At 43.2% G+C, this 21,547-nt stretch overlaps 1 long non-coding RNA gene across 2 annotated transcripts; it reads right to left on the minus strand.

Annotated features, from left to right (window-relative positions):
• Nucleotides 1-9,218: 9,218 nt before the first annotated feature.
• On the minus strand, nt 9,219-18,872 carry LOC139684670 (uncharacterized). 2 transcript variants are annotated; one of them, XR_011699953.1, is made up of 4 exons: nt 18,589-18,872; nt 14,186-14,272; nt 13,625-13,747; nt 9,219-10,171 (listed from the first exon to the last, which is right to left on the minus strand). It is a non-coding gene; the product is annotated as an uncharacterized lncRNA (long non-coding RNA). The 2 variants fall into 2 exon arrangements; XR_011699954.1 differs by having other exon boundaries at nt 14,186-14,296.
• Between the last annotated feature and the right edge of the window lie 2,675 nt (nt 18,873-21,547).

A 21,547-nucleotide genomic window follows, 5' to 3' on the forward strand; every position in this document is an offset into this window, starting at 1 on the left:
CAGCATGAAAAGTGAAACATCTGGTTGTCTTAGTTTCCCACCCCAGCAGCTGACTTTCAAGGCAGCAAGTAAGCAATGACATGCTTAAGATTAAAATACAAAAATCTGCTATGTACATGTTGGCATGGGAGAACAGCAGTGGGATGGAGAAAAGCACACAAGTTTCTATCACACTCACAATTACAGAGTGTAGATAACAGCCTGCAGTTAACACTTTAATATATCCTGGCCCCTGCTCTATTTTTTCTGGCCATTGTCAATGGAAAGTTGATGGAAACAGCTGGTTGGGGATTCCCCTGAAATGAGCAGAGCCAGCTGCTTCTGGATGGGTCTTGCTTCCCCCTTCCTCACACACATTCCCTGGACATCTGTCTGGGACAAGGGAAGATGCTGAAGAGTCACCAGGAGGGGATTTCAGCAGGACTTTGGTTGGAACACCCTGGGAATAATTCTAGCAGTGTCAGCTTGCTCCATGTTGTCCATAGAGCCCTTGGGAACAGGGAAGCTTGGGAAGGAAGCTCTGTGTGCTTCTATGTCTCATCATCAGGCACTGACTGGGCCATGTAGAGGACAAGACTCTTAATTTGCCCCCTTCGTTTTTGGCTGAAGTTGGACTTGATGACTTTGGAGGCCTTTTCCAACCTTAATGACTCTATGATTCTATCCTATAGTCTGTTCCACTTACTTCCACACCAAAACTGAGGGGTTTTTTTCATTTTTATGTTAATTTCCCACATTCCCTTAGATGCAGGAAGGATTTTTGATTTTTTTTTAATTTTCACATTTTGTAGATTTTAGGAACAAAAGCAGATGTAGCAAAGAAGATTTTAGTTGGTTAATATTTTAGCAGCCTAAGTATAAGGTCTTTCTATCTCTACCCCTGCTCCAGAACGGGCAGCTAAGATTCTCTGGCTGTTTAGTCTCTTTTTCAAGGTACAAGATTGGAAGGTATCAGAAGAAAACATAAGCAGGAAGCAGAGTGACCCAGAACACTGGAAAGCATCAAAAAGCCCTTTGAAAGCTGAGGAAGAGGAGGCAGATGAAGAAGGGGGGTCTCATCACCCCCAGCCCCAATTCCTCAGGGGGTTGGGACTGGGGCGGGACAGAGGTGGAACTGGACATGTGTAAAGCGGTGATTGGATGGATTGTATTATAAAAGCCATGGAAATCAAAGCTTGCATACACGTGTCTATGTATTCCTGGATGAGCCGGAGTGCTCATTAACAGTAACTACCCTTTATCTTATCTCCTTCTAAAAATTTGGCTTGGAGTCTTTTTTTACAGACTTTTAAGGCATCACCTTCAATGACCAATATTATTACAATGACAGATTTAAGGGGATTTTCTTCGTATTTTGACTTATTTTTACCTAATAGGGCTCAGCCAGGACAACCCGTACTTCACCTGTGTGCAATGCCTTTGAGACAGAAATTAAGGTGAGTGTTGCAGAAGTGGTACAACCACCTTCCAGTTCTTGTGCAATGGGTGTTAGTGTTAAAACCATTCAAACTGGGGTCATCTCAGTAGACTCCTGTCACCTATTCCTCACTGACTATTGCCTTGAAATACACTTAAGGTGAGATTCTGCTGCTCCTGGTTCTCCAGGAAAAGCCTGGCAGCTGCAGGAACCTTACATTGTGTTTCTGTGTGGAGGCCAATCTCCTGCACAGAGCTGGAAAACTCATACAATCCAAGGCTAATTATTTGTGTAGCAAGAGACCTCTGGGACAGCTCTGGGGTAGGATCAGCTTGCTCGAGGACTTTGGGAGACAGGCTGTGAAAACCTGGAGATAACAAGGCTGTTTCAGACAGCCTATTCCTATGCTGGACTGCCTGCACAGGGAAGAGGTTTCTCCGTGTTTCAGGTTGAACTTCTGTTTGAATTTGTGTCTGTTGTCTCCTATCCTGACAACATCTTGAAGAAACCATTCAGGTGTTCTGGATGTGGGCTGGAGGGACCTGGGCTGGGAAGAGGCTGGAGCAGCAGCTGAGGGAGCTGGGGGGACTCAGCCTGGAGAAAAGGAGGCTTGGGGGGAACCTTCTGGCTCTGCAATCCCTGCCAGGAGGGTGGAGCTGGGGGCGGTATTGGGCTCTGCTCCAGGGCACAGGGACAGGAGAAGAGGGCACAGCCTCAGGCTGGGCCAGGGCAGGGGCAGGGGGCACAGGAGCAGGAATTTCTGCCTGGAAAGGGTGGGCAGGCACTGGCAGGGGCTGCCCAGGGAGGTTTGGAGTGCCCAGCCCTGGAGGTGCCCAAGGCAGGACTGTCCGTGGCACTCAGTGCTCTGGGCTGGGGGACAAGGTGGGCATCGGGCACAGGGTGGGCTCCATGGGTTGGCAGGGCTTTGCCAAGGTGGGCATTGGGCACAGGGTGGGCTCCAGGGACTGGGAGGGCTTTCCCAACCTCAGTGATCCTGGGATTCTGATCTTCCAGCCTCCCAAGAAGACCTGGTCTCTCTTGCCATGGTTCCCTCAGGAAGGGACCTCCCTCAGCTTCCAAGAGCTTTCAAAAAAGAGCCTGACCTTAGGAGGGCACACACTCAGATAAACGTGCTGTTGCCCATCCCTTCTCTCGTTTCCCCCTTCACTACTAATGGGATAACACAGGAATTAACACAGGGGAGGGGCTAGTCTTTATGTTCCACAATACAGTCAAACAGCATGCACTTATCCTTCATGAAACTCTGCATTTCAAGAGTGTTGAGTGACATGAGGAATAAATTTGTCTGCCCTGCTCTGGTTTATTTCCTTATCTTGCTCATATGTGTGATAATTCAGTCACTCTGGAATTCTACAGGCTCTATGAAATGCCAAGCAAGTAATTTATTCATTGTTTTGCTCTTGCTCCTTTCCCACATGAATGGTTTCTTAATTACAAAAATGTGACTCAAAGGCTTGCCTGTTTTTGCACTAATTTCTACAGGGTCTTACAACCACAGCTGATGGTATTAGCAGTGACAATAAGATTATTACTAATGATTTAGTAGCTTTATCATTGTGCATCCTCCTGGATTTGCTACTACACATTAGTACTGCATATCTAACCTTGAATGTAGGAAAAATCTATTTTTATATCAGAGATCTTCTCTTTATTGGTTTATTTCCTTGGTTTTGATCAAAAGCACAAGACAAAAAGCTTGAAGGGGAAACAGCAATTACCTATGGTAATTAGTAGCTGAATTAGAATGTTTTGGGTGTTTTTTTATCATTCCACCATTTTCAACACACTCAGTGGGTCTGGTGACATAGATAATGTTTCCCTTCAGTCAAGTATAAATGCTTTCTTTATGCAGCCATGCACTGAATTTAACATAGTGATGGTATTGTAGTAAATTCGCAGAATAATCTTTTGTCTTTGCTTGTATTTCCAGCTTTCGGATAAAGAATAAAAACACAGGCTAAGTATAGAAGAAAGGTTGATCTCTGAATACTTTTTCTTGCAAAACTAGCAATTAAAAGCTATGGATTTATTATATTCTTGAAAACTAAAACCCCTTGAAATCCTGAATGTTTTGGCTGAGTTTGCCTAGGTAACCAAACTCTCAGTCCTGACCTAAGCCAGCCCTTGCCTCCCATTGTGATTTGCCCATCCCTAATGATAATGTGAGTCGACAGTCTAGGACAAAACAGGTTTAAATCCTCTAAAGCTGTAAGAGAAAAGGAACCCAAGGATGTCTGGGCTGGTTTCTTCGTCAGAGACAGAAGTACACACCCATCATACAGAAAACATCTGGACTGCATCAGACTACCCGGGTGGAGGGGGCAAGTGTCTTTGCTGAAGTCTGTCATGAAAGATGAGGTGCCTTGATTTGGTGTTTCCAGTTAGTTTGAAAACTTAAGTTACGCATTTTTAGGCCTGGCTATAAAGGCAGATTTCATTTTGCAACAATAGAAAGAAGAGGTTTCAATATTTTATTTTCATTTTGAGGAAGAATAAAATCTAAACTTCTTGAATATCCTGCTGTAGAAAAGCAAGTCCGCAACAGTGACAAGCAAGTCATGATGGTTTTGCAGGTGAAGGAAAAAAAAAGCGGTAGAAAGAAATTGAGGAATTTGATTTCTGCAAATACGTGGGGTTTGGCCATCTCTGTCCTGTCTTCAGAATTACACTTTCTCACATTTCTGCTCAGTGCTGGTCTCTTCTGTGATGTCACAGGCGTGGTCCCACCTGGTGTCGTTTTAATTGGAGTGATTTGGGTTAGCAGGTGGTTGTGCAAGGAAAGTGGGGAGCAACCCTTGATGGTGCAGGGTGGGAGCAACGTCCCAGGAATCATCCTTGGCTGCTCCCTCCCCTTGGATCCAGGGGCATTTCAAAGACACATCCTGGCAATCCTATACAGTCTGGCTTTCTGTTGATGGTGAACATCATTGCCAACCTGAACCAAGGCAAAATAAACCACCTGCCCATGTCTGACCTGTTGAGACCTCATGATTTTGGGTTTTACACCCCAAGAGGTTTCCAAGCCTTCTGCACTGCAGGAGGGTCTCCACAGTTTCCCCAAAGTTTTAAAAAATAAATGTATTGTTTATGCTTGCTGCTGTGTGGGTGTAAGTACTGACTCCCAGAGTGTTCCCCAGCTGTGGGAAGGCATTGCTGGCTCCTGCAGGAGGACCTGGAAAGAAAGGAATCAGAGCCCAGCTGAGCTTCCTGCATGCCCCTGGGTTGGGATACTTCATCCTGAAGGGTTTCTATTCTGTCCCACCCCCAATGAAAGGAGGATGATAATAATAGCTGCCCATATCGTTGAGGGGTGTGAGGATTAATGTGTTAATGCCTGCTGGGCTCTCTGCTGACAAGAGTGCTGTGACAGAGCACAGGAGCAGGGCAGAAGCTGCTCCCTCCACAGTGTTAACTGGGGAGGGGAAATCCAAGCAGAGGAGAGGAGAAAACTGTTGGGATTCAGACATTTTCAGGGTAACAAACCAAAGACAAGTTTGCAGGTGCTGCTAAGTAAGAATGGAATTTGTCCAGAGACCTTGAGCTGGTGCAGAGGCAAGAAATGAAGCTGCAGAAGCCCCATGGAGTAACATCAAAAGAGCTCTTTCATAAAGTTAAAATAAGCTGCATTAAGGCTCTTTAGATCTAGCAATTTTTAGGAAATATGTATTACTTGATAGTTAGGTATAGGTGTGTGATGTTGGATAGTTTGCACAGTGTGTACAGGTTTGCAGGTTGTAACTGTGTGAAAAAGTAGTTCTGAATATAGTCCCTCTTGAAACTTAAATATCCTTATGCAAGAATAGTTCAAATATTGTTAATGTAAATATAGTTGCACCCCTTTTTTCCCCTTTTCCCCTTTCCTTCTCTGCTCCTCTTCCCTTCTCTCCACCACTACTGTAACCCATGACAAAGAGGACCAAGAAATAAACTACCAGAAACTCCCATAAAATGAGATGCAGTCAAGTGATTTATTTCACAACAGGGGTTGCAGCCCCTAAAAAGCCCCTAAAAGGCTCAATTGAGAGCTGTGTCTGTGGAGATCAGGCATTGTGATAAACAGCCATAAAAGCTGAAGGAACCACAGAGGGTGGGCTGCTGTGCCCAGCAAGCAAACAGCTTGCTCGTTATCCTCACCCACTGGAGGCACAAGTTTGGATAATGAGTCTCATCCCACCCTCCCCCAGAGCAGACCTGGGAGCCTGGGAGCTCAAGGCAGCTCATCCATGGCAGGAACAGAGATGGAATAGCAGAAGACAAGGAAGCCAGAGCCACGTGCTTAAAGAAGTTGGTAGCAGCAAAATTCCCCCAAGGCTTGTGCTTGTGTGTGCCCAGTGAGGTATAAAGGATGGCACAGGTGGGATTTTTTGGGTGCTGAAAAGGTATCAAAGACAGCTTAGGTCCTGCATTACAGGCTGTGATTCCTACACAAATATGTAACTTTTGTGGACCCACTGCTTCCTTTTATTTCTTTTGAAAATTAAGCTGCTTATGCTTGAGGTTTTTTGTGGTTTTTTGGTCTGTTTGGGTTTATCTTCTTCTGCTTTCCTCCACAGTAAATGATCCTAAAGAAAAAACAATTTTCCCACCAAGAATTTAATCTATTAGCTATCAGTCACATGGAATAACAGTTTATGTTTTATGTAAAATTATTTATATTATAACCCCATATGCCAGAGCATTTGGTGGGAATTTCTGCTCTTGCAGAAGATTTGCACTGCTTCATTTACACAGTTAATGGCATGTTATTGTACCTCTGTGAGCATGGCCAGGACCTGATGTGAAATTCTGTGTGATTTAAATCAGGACCTCTCAAATGTCAGTCTAATGAGGATCCAGATGCAAGTAATTAACCTGTTATCCTACAGGAGAGCTGGTGATGAGTTACACCAGGGAGGGTTTTGCAGGTGCTACCACTTATTCTGGAGGGCAATAAACACCTCTCTCCTTCACAAGATGAAATTCAGATTAAAGCAGAAATGATGCTGGAATAGCAGTAGCACTTAACAGCTGGATCTGAAGTGACTGAAGGTTTTGCAAATCCTCAAGTTAAAAAAAGGCACTGGAGCTGTGGCTGACCCATCCCTGGAAGTGTCCAAGGCCAGACTGGACAGGACTTGGAGCAACCTGGGCTGTTGGAAGGTGAGCTTGACCATGGCAGTGGGTGGAATGAAATGATCATTAAGGTCCATTCCAACCCAAATCATTCTATGATTCCATTAGATGCTCATTAATAGCTCTGTAAAGTGTTATTTTTCTGGTCCTTTACAATGTTTTCTATAAGCTGTTCAGTACAGGATGATGTCCTACTCCTTTTACTGGCCTTTAAGGCCCAGCTGGGACTTAATTTTTTTTTACTGTAGAGCAATTACAGAAAAATATCAAAGGAAAAAATAGATAAATTTGAGCACTTAGCCTTAATGACAAATCACAATTAGTATGCTTACCCTCTTTCTAGCACCTTTGAGCCCTTGGCCAGAGCCTGACAGGTTTCATGGTTTTCCTATGCTCATGGTTTTGAACAGCAATCCTTGTAGGGACATCCTTACCTGAAGGCAGGAGTGGGCTGTTGGTACAAAAAGGCCCTTGTGAGTGCACATTTTGTGAATATCTATATTTTACCAATAAATTCTGTTTAGCAAACAAGGTCATTGGTTTTTTGGAAGAAAGACTGTGCCTACCTGATTTCATGTAGAACTGGTAAACCTCAGGTGAGTACTGCACTTTTGATGTCCAAAATTTTCTGTCACAACTGAGGTCTTACAAAACAACAGGCATTTGTGCACATACTTGTCGGGAAGGATGGATGTCTTCATGTACCAAAACCAAGTATAAACTGTCCAATTTTGACACCTTCTTCATGTACTTTAATACACCTAAAATTCAGACCTCAGGAAAATTGTTTCCCTCACTAAGAAAGGAGCCATATGCATTTTGGCATTGATCTGTATGTTTTGTTGTTGTTTTGTGTTGTTGTTTTGTTTTGTTTTTCTGGACGAATAACTCATTGACAGTTGGGTTCCTTCTTGTGATGGAAGATGTGATGAGATTAATTCTTATGCCTGGTTTTTCCTTGTTCACGTAACCATTTGTGCTGGTTTAAAGGCAAACCAGCGGGGGAAATCAACTCACCACGAGAGAGATTTTAAGTCAGAGCTAAAATTTAATAATAATATTACAATAAATACACTGACACAAAAGGGAAATTGCTTTCAACTCACAAAACACAGCAGTATAACCCAGTGTCCTGGGGCACAAACCCATAGGGGTTTGTTTGCCCTTGTGCTGAGACCCCTGTGGCTCCCCCAAGTCCAAAGCAAAAGGAAGTGAAAAACCTGTTGGTGCAGGTGATGGCTGGAGTCTGGTCGAGAGTGGCGGCTGTGGTCTACTCAAGTGGTGGTCTCCTCCTGTTGAGGTCCTGCTGCTCCTCTGGATCTGACGAGAAGTTCCTGAGGTCTTCTTACCCACCACTTATGTACCCTCAGGGAGCACCCAGTCCCTCCCCCAGGGTGGGTACTCACACAATGGGTGATTAACTCTGGGAGCCAGGGGGCATTGAACTGTTGATGGCCCCTTACCAGCCATGCCCCCTCAGGCTGGGTGTGAAGGTGCCAATGACTCCCTGGGCAGCTGCTGCTAATGGTCCATTGTCCTTGGGGAATGAATAGAGGGGGTAGAATACACAGCTTTGATCACCCCCACACAGTGTCAACTGGTGCCACCTGCTGAACTAGGACACCATTTTACATGATTTCTGATAATTGTTTGTTCTGCTGAAGAAGTATGGGGACTTCAACATATTGTACAGACTAAAGAGCACCATTCCACCTTCCATGGTTGGAAAACACATTCAGGACTGTCAAATCCACCCATTTACCCAACCAGTTTTGGGGGTAGGGGCCACTAAGCTGTGATTTATCTGATGGGAATCATTACAGCATCCTTATAGAGGAAACTATGCTCAGGAGGATCAATCTTGAGAGGAAGGGAGGGGAGGGTAGGAGAGGGGAGGGGAGGGGAGGGGAGGGGAGGGGGAGGAGGAGGGGAGAGGAGGGGGAGGGGAGGGATAAGGGGGGCAAGAAGGGGGAAAGGAAGGGAGGGGAAGGGCAATGGAGAGGAGAGGGAGATTGAGATGGAGAGGCTCTAGTGTGACATGGTACAGGATTTACCCAGGCAAAAGCAAGGTCAGCAGATCTGTACTGGAGCCAGGCTGAAGGACTCCTAGAGGCTCTGCCGTGGGGGCACCTGTTGGGACCTGGCTGGGAGAGGAGCCACCAAACCAACTGCCAAGGGCTTTTTTGGGGACAAGAGGCTGATCCCCAGCACAGTGCCTCCCTTGTAACATTCACACCTTCTGCCCCACTGGCAAGTGCAGCTCCTCCAGATTGCTGGGGCTGGGCTGGAGTCTCCCACAACCTGATCCGTGTGGGAAAGGCTGGGGGGAGGCTGGAGGGGTGCCAGGTCCCCTGTGGGATGCCCTGGGAGAGGAACACGGAGAGTTGGGTTTGCAGCCACGGCTTCAGCCCCCTGTAAATCACCCCTGCCCACCACAGCCACCCCTGGCAGCAGGACAGCTCCCACATCCCCCTCACCATTCCCAAACAATTGTGATGGAAGCTGAAATCCCCATGTTATTGCTCCCCAGTGAAGCCTTGGAAACATCTGCTCTTGGGTTGGGAATTAGGACCAGCTATGGCTTTGAAATGACCAGATCATGGCACATGGCACCACAGCCAGCAGCAGGGAAAGACTTGTTTTACTTCCCCCAAAAACAAAGCAAAAGCACATTATTAATTAATTTATTTTCTTAGCAAATGTCACTTTTGTCTGAAGGTTATGTCTTATTCTGGACAAACTGAGGAAAGAATCAATTTTCTGCGATAAGCCTGGAGTAAAAATAAATTATAAACTCCTATATCACACAGAAATTACATGGCTATGAATGTCAGTGCAACAGTTAACACTTCCAGTTCATTCCCCTTCCAGGGCTGTGCCTTTTTGCACACCAACAGCTGGGAGTGGGAAAGATGACACACACTGGTTTTCCCTGTTCTTGCTTAGTGAATCTCTAATGAGAACACTCACTTTAATGAGTTTCAACACTCCCTGTAAGAAGAAAAAGTATTGATCCATCCTCTCTGTGTTACAGCTTCTCAAATAAATAGGATAAATAGGAAATCTATGCAATACTGAGGTGCTTTTCTTAAATAAATGTGGACTTTGCTTTTTTTTTTTAATAAATTCAGATCCTTCTGAGTGCTGGGGAATTTTATTTTTTTTAAGAGGGGAACATTTCTATTTTCCAGACATACCTTGCTCTGCATAAATACTGAACCTCTAATTTTTGTCTTTATTGTTCAGAATTGGTGTTATTTAAGGGCCTGGAGATTCCTCCTGCCAAAATCTCATCTCATGTTGGTAAAGATTCACTTTTGTCTGACTCTCAATGAGAAGTTTTCTTCAGAATAAAGGAACTGACTTTTATCCTGGAAGATTCTCTGCCTTGTGATCAGCTCATTTACCTCAAGCTTTCCCATTTCTTCCGCCTCCTTTCCCACTTAACAGCTCTTCTCAGAATCTCAGAGCTAAGGGAGGGATGGTGTTGGGAAACAGGGGTGAGTTGCCAAGGTGTCTTCTTCTCACACACATGTTGGATGTTCCCAGAACTGGAAAGGAGTCCAAGGGTCACATGAAGGTGTGGAAAGAGTTGTCTCCCAGTTTAGTAACCATTTGGACCTATAGGAAATCAAAGAGCATGTTCCCTGTGAATAAAATTAGGTGACACTACTAGATTTGTCTAGAAGTCTGTAGGAGACAGCAGTTTGTGGGTAATTTCTGCAGAGGCAATGCCTGTCATGCCATCAAGGTTAATGGGAGCAGTGGAGTGCTCTATAGCCAAGCTGAGCCTTGTTATATGCATAAATATGAATAAAACTATATAATATATACAACATGAGTGCCTTAGCCCTTATAGTTGAAAAGCCAGTCTGATGCTACACATTTTCCTCAGTTTTAGTTAATTCTTTCCACTCATTTTACTATCCCAGTTATTCTTGGGTTGCCTGGTCCAAAATTCACCAGCAGAGAATCCATGGAAAATAGAACTCCCTAACCCTAACACTTGTGCCATAAAGCTTTTTCATGCTGACTGAATCAGAAAAAAATACCTTTAGCATTCACTCACTGATCACAATTAGCTCACAGCAGGACTACCTGGTACAGTGGAAATCCATGTAGGCACTTGGAAGGGAGGAAAAAATGTCATAGGAAATTCCAAAGAGAGCATACCTTCAAAAAGCATCATACATTTTGGGTGAAACCCTGATGCTTTCCATGCCTGTCCTTCCCTCAGAGTAGGATTCTACACTTTGTCAATAAGGTGATGGTGTGAATTTCCCACCAGTTGAAGGGGGTTGTTAATGTAAAATCACAATGTCAATGTGATTGGCACTAATTCCTATAAAACTTCTGTGGGAGTCTTCTAATTCCACCATAATTCCTTATTTTTGACTTTGTAAAACCTGATTTGAAGACATTTTTTAGTGCTATGTTGTATTCCAGTACAACGCACAGTGAGGATAAAGAAGACATAATGTAGTTTTAGTTTTGTCTCTAGATTTCTTGTCAAGCATTATTATGCTAAGGAAGAAAAAGAAGACAGATAAAGAATGAAAAAAAAACCAAAACCCCTCAAGAACCTGCTGTAACGTATTATTTAAAACATTGATAAAAGACAAAATGAAGTTTCTGTTCAGGGAATAACTTTTACAGATTAACACTTCAGTTTTACATATTTTACAACTTATTAAGAACCTCCAAGATGAAATATTTCTCACATTTTGGCTCACATGAAAGAAATTTTTTGGGCAAAGCTGAAAATGGGCAGAATGGTCATCTTTGTTAGGAGGACAATGGAGAATGGGTTTAAAGTGAAAAAGACCAGGGTTAGATGGGATATTGGGCATGAATTCCTGGCTGGGAGGGTGGGCAGGCCCTGGCACAGGTGCCCAGAGAAGCTGTGGCTGCCCCATCCCGGGAAGCGTCCCAGGCTGGGCTGGACAGGGCTTGGAGCACCCTGGGCTGGTGGGAGGTGTCCCTGCCCATGGCTGGGGTGGCACTGAATGGGCTTTCAGTTCCCCTCTATGATTCTATAATTTTTTTGTTCCAATAAACTCTTTGAGGCCCAAAGAGGACTCGAAGGGGTTGTTTTGAGGAAAGAAATGTCCTAAATGCAGGAGGCTTTGAGCTCTGGTGTGTTGTGCTAAGGGCAGACGAGCTTGAAGGAAAGGTGACAAACAGTTTCCAAACAGCTTCTTCCTGAGGAAAACATTCAAAGGACCAGAAGACTTTTAGGTCTCTCAAATGCCACCTATTGGATACCCTGAGTTTTAGGCTGATACTGTCTTAGGCAATTTTGAGATAAAATATTTATATTAACAATTTTCCGTGTCTTTTGTGAGATGTGCCTGTAAGTGGAATCTTGAAGCCACAGGCGTTTTGCAATCCAGATTTAAATGCTGTGTGGGTGAAAACCTGACATGCTGCAAGTTTCCCTTTCCCATTTAATTAGTGTAGAGTCTTGATTCCACCAGCTGGATTTCTTTTCCTGAACTTCATAATACTCACTGAGGGGAGGGCTGGAGCCAAGAACAGGAAAAGTAGCTGGCCCAAATGAGCAAGTTATTTAGGCTAACAACAGGAAGATGTAAACATTTTCTATTACTGGGTGAGAAACAAGTCAGAGCTGCTTGGGAATAACCCAAAATGCACATGGAAGTGATGGCTGAAATGTAGCTCTAGTGCCTGCTGATGTTCACCTGTAGGGTTTGGAACCTTTGAAGAGCTCAGGAGCAAGGGAAGGACTAAAGCTGTGGATGTGTTTCCTCTGAATGAGAAGATCTGGAGGGAATCGATCTCCTGCATCTCAAAACTCTCTGGTGAGGTCTGTGAGGAGCTCAGGTAATGCCTCCCAGAACACCTTTTATTCCTTTTTTATTCCTTATTTTATTGCATTTGGTCCCTCAGAAACCTTCTGCAGGCTTCACTATCTTCAATTGAGGTAAATAATTGTATTTTGTTCCCTGCCTGACTCTTCCAGCACAGCTGCTGGGAATGGCCCTGTTGATCTTATCCCCCATGTCTGTGGATGCTCCTTTTCTCCATCCACAGGCAGCTCCTGCTTGTGGCTGAGCTGTGCCCTTCACCTCGTGCCCACAGGTCCTGGAAAAGAGTTTCTGACAATCCAAAAGAAAAAAAAATGCAGTTAAACTTCCTTTAAGACTTTTCCTGTACACTAGAAAACTGGTTTCCCCTTTAAAGAAGGCATTATTTTGTTGGTGTGGTATGTTTGGGATATTGGCAGGTTATGTTTTGAGTCATGTTTCAGTTTGCTCATAGCAATAAGGTAAATCATGGCACACAATTATTGATTTTCAGCTATTAAAAAACAAGATGATGTTGATTCACATTTTTAAAAGAGAAAAGTAATTTAAAAGTGCTAGTGTGAGTTCCTAGGTGTCTGAAACAACAGAGCAAATCATCACATGGCATCAATTTTTACTCTTAACAGCTTTATTTAAGAGTATATATTGGATCTTGACTAGAAAAAGGTGAAATGTGGACTTAGATTAGAGCTTGACTTAGATCTGACATGGTCTATTTCAACCCTACCTCATGACAGCAGTCCAGCTGGCACCATGACCATGATAAAAATGCATATTGCTGAGACATCCTTCTCTGATAAGATGTCAAAAATTACTATTTATTCCTTAAAAACATTCTATAAGGAGTTTGGTGCTAATTATTTTCACTAACAAATTAGCATTAACTAATAACTTCTCAATACATGACTGAGAAAGCCAAGAAAATCTGTCTCAGTTCATGCCATTAACATCTACCATTAGATCTCAGTAATTCTGGCCGGAAAATTTAAATATTCTATACATGAAATGTTCAAAAATATTTTCTTTTTCATCTCACATAATCTACAAATGTATCAAAAATTAGTTTATTCACTGACTCTGGGGATTATTGTGCACATACTAAAAGCTTGCTTTGAAAGGAGACTGCAAAAATCATGATTAAATTCCCTGTCCCTGCTTTGGAATAGGACTTACTGTAGGAAAATAATTGAGAATGTTATTTAAAAAAGAATTCAAATGGCCAGGAAAATAGTGGCAATAGAACAACCTGAAATTCCAGGGTTCAGGATCATCTGCAGGTATGTTCCAGGAGGAGTTTCCTTCCAGTCTTTGCTGTGTGGATGTTCACAAATCAACAAATGATTGCAATATTAATCTTCTCTTGGGAATTCTGGCTTACAAAAAATAAAAAAGACAAAGAAGCATGAAGCATTTTCTTCAAATGCAGTGTGATCCCAGTGTTATGGTATGAGAAATGCCTCTGACAGACATAATAGCAGGGGCAAGAAGTCTCAGTTTTCCTGCAGAAAGTCCCAAGACTTTGGGCACATTTGTGAGAAATTACTTTCAAATGGGTAAAAGGTTTCTGAGAATTCTTCATAAACCGTTCATTTCTGGGACTCATTTTAGGCTTCATTGTAAGGATAAAGAAGGAGATGTTGTGCCTTCCTTCTGCTTAGGACTTGGACTTTGTTCCTCACCACATTCCTCATCAAGGTACTCTGCCTTGGTTCATCAGAGTAAAACTAAAGATTAATTGCAGAAGGGTTGTTTTTCCTGACTGTTATCTCACCATAAGTGGCCTTTCCACTATAATTCCCTTTCTCACCTGCAACATTGATTCTCTGAGACTTCTCCATGCTTATCCATTCTCCATCCAGGACTGGCAAGTCTCTGGCTTTATCTATCTCTTCAGCTGTTCAAAAAGTTTCAGATTATTCTGTTAGAAAAAGGTATTTTTTCAATATTTGTTATTATTGCTTTCAGTTTTCCCCAACCTGGTGTGTTGTTCTGATTTGGAACAAAATCCACTTCAGAATGTAAATTTTTCCAGGGCAAAAAGGAAGAGGAAGAAATCCAGCTCTTGTCACCCTAATTATAATTAAGGTGTTTCATCAGAACCTGTCCTGTTACCCAGATGTCCATGTCTGGCCCCAGGATTATGAAGTGGCAGTGAATGTCTCTGGTTGGGAGTAATTCCCTCTAACTCACAACATTCTCTTCTGCTGAAGACCTTTGCTGAGACTTTTGCAGGTTATATTGATCTGTATTTTCTACCAGGTCTTTTTTGGCATTTTCAAAAATCTTGAATCAAGCAGATTTGCAAAAAACGGCCAAAATCCTTAAACACATTTTCTGTGAAGAGAGTAACAAAGAGGTTGAGCAGAGGGGGTGGAAAACACCAAAAAAGGCTGGATTTTAAGGTGAACTCAGTGTTTGGTTCATAAGGAGCAAAGAAGTGAAAGTTTACTGCACATGAGGCATCAAAGGAGCATGTGGAGTTACAGGATAGCCAACCATATGTAGCAGATGTGTAGCAGATGTAGAGAGTATCTACTACAATCTTTATTAATTAAATGATCCAGACTGGGCACTGAGGTTGTGATTTTTACATGAAGATATGACTGTAATGCTAACTTCTATCTATCTTCAAAAAATTTCTTTAAACCGAGGAATAAAACCTGAATTTGTAGTGCCAAACACAGTGCTGATGCAAGTTAAGTTTAAAAAGTCATATCATCCAATCACATAATTTTTTGGGTGGTAAAGGGCCTTCAAAAATCATCTCATTGCAACATGGCAGGGGCACCTCCCACTACACCAGATTGCTCAGAGCCCCATCCAGACTGGCCTTGAACACTTCCAGGGATGGGAATGTTTCTGTATAGAATCCACAGCTAAAAAAAACCATCCCTTCAAGTCACCAAGGTCCAGTTGGTGACTTTCTCAATGATAAGTGCAGCTGGCCTTACCCTGGTACCCTGCAGAAACATGCATGTGACTAAATGAGGGGAGAAACAATACTCAGGTTTATTGTCAGCACTGGTATTTTCAGTGGAGATGTTTGAGGCTTTGAAATATTTCCTAACTACATAATTTTTGGAGGATTTATGCCAGTTTTGCACTGGTGAGAAACCCTACGGAGGGGCAGAATCCTGCTTTTGCTGAAGTCTGTGGTAGTTTGGTGAAGATGCTGGTTCGTGTGGTTCACAGTCTACAAAGACATTTAATCCAGAGTTTGTGTGTGGTTTGAACCAACAAAGACATATTGGTTTAAGAACTATGCACTTTGAAAATCTGCATGAACTCTTAATACTGAAATTAATTGTTACAATGCCCAGATCTCCATATAAAAGTCTGTGATAAGTAAATGTGATATGAATCCTAGAATCCTAGAATCACAGAATGGTTTGAGTTAGAAGGGAACCCTTAAGATTACCTTGTTCTAACCTCCTGCCATGGTCAGGGGCTCCTTTCATGAAGCCACATCCAACCTGGCCTTGAAACACATCAAAGAATATGACTTAAGATGTTCTTCAGCATCATTTTTCTTCAGTTCATCTTGCAACAGCAACGTGGCACAGCAAGGATGTGGCCCTGACAACATTAAAACCAAAGGCTTTGCCCAAACTGCCTGTAATGGTTTGACCCATGGTTTCCTCAGTAACCATTGTATCTAAGGAAATCTGTTTGGATTACTCCTCCTTCCAGCCAAGACAAACCCATTCGTGGGATTGTTTTTGCCCAAGGATCTGGAAACACCTGGTGGGTAATGAGAAAAGATGGTGAGATCCAGTGTGTATCCCAAGGCAATCTAGCCTTGGGGAAAAACTAATTATGTGCTTTGAGTTGTGTCTTGCAGGAAACCAAACATTGGACAAGAAAGACCCAAACAAAGCTAATACTGGTATCCCATGATGTCCAACGATAAGGCAGCCCTAAACGGTGGACCAGGCCTGAACTTGGAACTGTGACTCTAACCAAAAGGCTAAGGACTAAAGCTGAATTGATGCTGGTGCTGATCCTTGATGACAAGACATCTGCCTCAAAGGACTGCATATGGACTATATATATGTGTGGGATATAATCAAATGCAAGAATACAAAGATTGCATGGAAAGACCAGTGTGGAATAAGGGGTGGAGAATGTAATGGTTTGACCCATGGCTTCCTCGGTAACCGCTGTACCTAAGGAAGTTACAAGTATCCCACACCTGTTTTCCACCTAGCAGGGAAGGAGTGGTTTTTTGGTTGTGTGGCTCCTGTCCTTGGCTGGGGAGCTGGAGGGAAGGACTGGAGTCTGATCCCTCCGGTTGTTGGTGGTTCTCCTATCCTGGGTGAGATTGTTTCATGCTGGTTCCCCTTCCTCAAGGTTTTTAATTGTGTTTGTCTGTTTCATTTGGTTTTTTTTGTTTCTTCCCAATTTTCTAGTTAACCAGTCCCCTTTTCCCTTTTCCCTCTCCCCTGGGGGTGGGACCCTATGTACTGTGTATACAGTGTGGTTGTAAATGTTAGAAAATATAATTTCTTCTTTTTATTCCGTTCGGTTTCTTTTGAGTTTGTTTCTTTTCAGTTTTTTTTCCTTCCCTTTGCTGAGAGAGTTCTGAGAGGGGGAAGAGGGGCCAGTCCAGGGTTGGTAAAAAGCTAAGCCAAACCTGTGACATTACCTTATCCAACTTCTGTGGCATGACAAACCAGCCTGCAGACCTGGTTCTTCTGCCACATTGCTAACAGAGGTCTTAATTTAAAAATGTGAGAATTCAGGCATCTCTGCAGCACTTCTAAAATAGTAATTCATGAGTTCTTCTGAGACACATCTGGAGGACTGGCTTTTGCTCCCCATGAGGTTGGTAGGGTTACCCTGCAGATTGCACATCCTGCATCATCTGAGCAAAAGTGTTGAAAGCTTTTAGCAACAAAGGGACATTTGGTGAACAAGGGCCAGTTGACTTTTGTGTGGAGAGCAATTCTGCCTTTTGGCAGTAGTTTTGCACAACGTGGCAGCCAACTTGCTAATTGCAAAGAGCCTGGAGCTGGAGAACCAGAGGGAGTCATGAACGTGAACACTCTCCAGATGATGTCTGAAAGCAGAAATGAGCAGAAATGAGTAGAAACTGTGGGGGTTTTTTGGCTGGGGCAATGGCCATGCCTGTAAAGTTTTGCTGTTTTACCTGATCCCTGCTGCTGCATAACACCAGGAATGTGTTCTGTCCTGTGCAAGGGCAAGGAAGGTGTGCAGACATGGTGCTGAGGGACATGGGTTAGTGCTGGGCTTGGCAGTACTAAGTTACTCATTGACTTGATCATCCTAGAGGTCTTTTTCAGCCTGGATCCCGTGATTCCATGGATCACAGGTTCACCCACAGTGAAAGAAAAGCTGGTCATTTGCTCTGTCATCTGCTAAGTACTGCAGACTCTCATTAGAGACAAGCAGCCATGTATTTGTTCTCTCACTTGATTGAATTTTGACAATCAGCCATAACATTTGTGCAGGCTGGCAGCAGCTTCTTCTGATTTGATTTATTCCTACACCCTCCCATAATCATCTCCTTTTTAGTGGAAAACTCCTCTTTCATCTTCATTTCCTTGCTTGCCTAAAAAAACATACTCTTTTTCAACCAGATGTAAAAGGAAAGAGAAATACTCTCCTTTTTCTAGTCTCTCCCCTTTTCTTACTGTTGTGAAACAGATCTACTTAACTTCTGCAGAAATCACTGGTGTTACTTTCAATTAATCTCAACATTTCATTTGCCCAAGCTTTATAAATGTAAAGTGCCTGAGGAAAGAAGGACTTTCATTTACTGTTTGTGTCATTTGTAATTATGCCATTTGATTTCCCTTGTGGCCTCACAGCTTTCCTCAACTCTCCCTTCCAGGCTTCTTGTGGAAAGGAGCCACCATGCAGGAGCCAAGAGAACAAGAAACAATGGTGTTATAGTTTGAGCTGGCAAAAAGCCAACTGCCTGGTACCCTGTCAAAAAGCCCACTCCCAGAGCAGGAGAGTGAGGGAAAACAGCAGAAACGAGGCTTTAAACACAGTGAGGTTTTTATATTTATACAGAGAAGAGGAGAGCTTAACACAGAATATGAAATAGCACATGGTGACAGAAAACAACAACAGGCTCACCGTGGTCACCCCAGCTAACAGGTGAAACTCCAAACCAACCAAACCCCCTCCCCAGAGGAAACCTCCCAGCAAGAGGGAAAGAGGAATTAACAGGAATGTGCTCACGTCCCCAGCTAAGCAGACGTGCCGACCGGCAGGAGGGCCTGATATCAGCAGTCAGGGAGCGGGAACCGTCCTGGTCAGAAGCATGGACCGAAGAGCCCAGAGACTCCTCCCACCTTGCTTGTTATACTCCCCGACACTTCCTGATGATGTCAGATGATATGAAATACCTCTATGGCTGCTTAAGTCAGATGATGCCTGTCCCCTCTAATCTGTGTCACAACCTTTGAGGCCTGCTAAAAACTGAGGCCTAAATGGGGACCTATGCTGACTAAAGCCAAAACTACTACAACTGGTCAAGAAAAACTAACTCCTGAGAAAACCAAATCAGTATTCCTTCTTCAGAGTTACAGCTACAAAAGCAACAATATTGAGTATCTACCTTGTGGTCTTCAATAGCTGCCTGGTTTTCCTTCAGAAAGGCAGGAAAATACTGGGAAAATAACCTGGCAGGTGTGACAATTTCAGGTGAGATGCTGTTTCTATTGGACTCAGCAGAAACAGTGTTATGTGAGCTGTCCTGCAGGAATAAATGGGTGACAAACCAATGTCTGAGGAAAAGGAATTGTTGCACATGAAAAGGGAACTGTGAGAAATGAGAGGCTTCCAAGTATAAACATAATGAAGCACTGTTATCACAAAGTAGAGCATTGCTGTCACAAAACTGCAGAAATTGGGCTGAGTAGGTTCAGGAGGCATCTTTGACATGAATGATGTTGGCACAATTTTAGATCAGTTGGAGAGACACAAGAAAAGATCTAAAATTACTTGATATTTCTAATAACAGCAGTTTTTAGCTTAATTCTCAGCAGAAGTATATAATACTCACTGGTGGCTATTCAGAAACAGAGGAAAACCCAGAGTGTTTTAAATCTATTTGTGTGTTTTATGTTGATGTGCTCCTTCTTGCCTTCAGCAAATACATACTTTCCCTCCAGTGCAGGATATTTCTCCCTCTCCCCAGTGCATGTGCTCTTGCTTGCCAGAGCTTGTTGCTGAACTACTCCCATTAGCAGTGTTGTAAATCACAGGGACAGCCAAGATTAGTTAGCACTTCTGGAAGAGGGATAGTATCCAGTTGGACATAATTCTGGTGTCATTCTCCATAAGCATCATCTGGTAGCACCATGCACATCTGTGAATTGTGGATTTTGTAGACATTTTGAGGCATTATTTACATTTGCATTGAAAAGTTTTCTTTTCCCTCCAGAACCTTTTATTTTGAAATAGGGAACATTAATGTGTTTTTTGAGATACTAAGTGTTGATAAGGGTCTTATTCCTAATAAAGCTTTCAAGAGAATAAAACAACAGCTTTTGGAAGTAAGCTTGCTCAGGCATCCCAAGTGAGTTTGTTCCAGGTGGAAATGCCATAGAAGTAACAGCTTGGAAGGTGGAAATTGCCAAATACTGTGGCAGCAGCATAGCAGAATAGCACAGTCCTGGTAATTTCAACTATAATTTGTGATAAATTGATAAAATATCTTCTTAGAGGTATTAGAATTATAGCTGTGTAAAGAACTAAGGTCTGGATCACAGTTTAAATCAGCTTGAACAGACCTCTGAGCAGGTGCCACTCTTTCAGTTAAGAAATCCTTCTCTCCCTCTAAAAATACAATTTAGGGAATGTTCTTCACATAACTTAGTGATAATTAAGAGCTCATCAATAGGCCTGGATTCCCTAGAAGTGGAACTGGGTAAGGACTTGAAAACTCAACTAACTTGCTTTGTCTCTATTTGTCCCTATGTCAGTTTCCACATCAACAGAGAGATATACTATAACCAGGTGTGTTTTTAAACAGAATTATTCTATGTTCAAAATGCTCAAGTTAGAATGCTTAAAAAAAAAAAAGAAAGAAAGAAAAATAGTACTTTCAAATAGGGGAAGTGCAATAGAAATTTCACTTGTGATCTTTGGTCACTTCCAAGGCGCAGATGCTGCAATGCAGCTTCTAGAACTGGATTAGAGGGATAAAAGGAAAGTCTGCTGCTAGGATTTGGAGCTTGATGGTGTATATCTTTGCAGGTTTAGCATTGTCTAAGCAGATTTCACTTCTTTGTGGCCTCGGGCAGCCTCAGAAGGGCTGGCAAAGGAAACGATGCTGCTGCCTGGCTCAGACACCACATGTTGACACTGGAATTGTTCAGTGTTAGGGGTGAAACTGCTCCAGGAGAGAATTTGGGTTGAACGGGGAGGGGACCTTGCTGCGTTCACTGAGGAGATTGGAAGGTCTGTAGTAAATGTGCTATTTCCAGTGCCCAAAAGGAGCCCACAAGAAAGGAGAGAGGCTGTTTACAAGAGTCTGGAGTGGCAGGACAATGGGAAATAGGTTTAAACTGAAAAAGAGCAGGGTCAGATGAGATTTTGGGAAGGCTGTGAGGGTGGGCAGGCCCTGCCACAGGTTGCCAAGAGAAGCTGTGACTGCCTCATCCCTGGAAATGTCCAAGGTCAGGTTGGACCGGGCTTGGAGCAACCTGGGCTAGTGGGAGGTGTCCCTGCCCATGGCAGGGGTGGAATGGGATGAGTTTTAAAGTCTCTTCCAACCCAGACCATTCTATGATTCTAAGACAGACGGCTTGATGCTCACCACAGCTGTAGGAAAACCAGGGATTTTAATTTCCTATTTCCATGCTCAAGGATGTTGTTAGCTAATCACTTTTTTCCCCATGTTCTCACTAAAGTTGCTTTTCAGCATTGATTTTTTTCCTTCAAAGTGCTGGTTGACTTCAGGCATAGTTACAAACTGTGGGGTTTGTGCTGTACACATGAGAAATTTAACACAGGGCTGAAAGAATCCTGAAATACTGTCTCCCAGGTCTCACAATCTGGGTGTTCAAAACATGCTACTGATCCAAACCTCTCTGCAAGTGCTCCTGAGTTTACTGCCCTGGCTGTGGCAGGGCTTGGGTGAAGGGCACATGTCTAAATGTAGGGAAGCAACTGGAAAGGATTGGGACCTGGG

The sequence above is a fragment of the Pithys albifrons genome, chromosome Z, assembly GCF_047495875.1.
Source record: "Pithys albifrons albifrons isolate INPA30051 chromosome Z, PitAlb_v1, whole genome shotgun sequence".
In the NCBI taxonomy this organism is placed as follows: domain Eukaryota; kingdom Metazoa; phylum Chordata; class Aves; order Passeriformes; family Thamnophilidae; genus Pithys; species Pithys albifrons.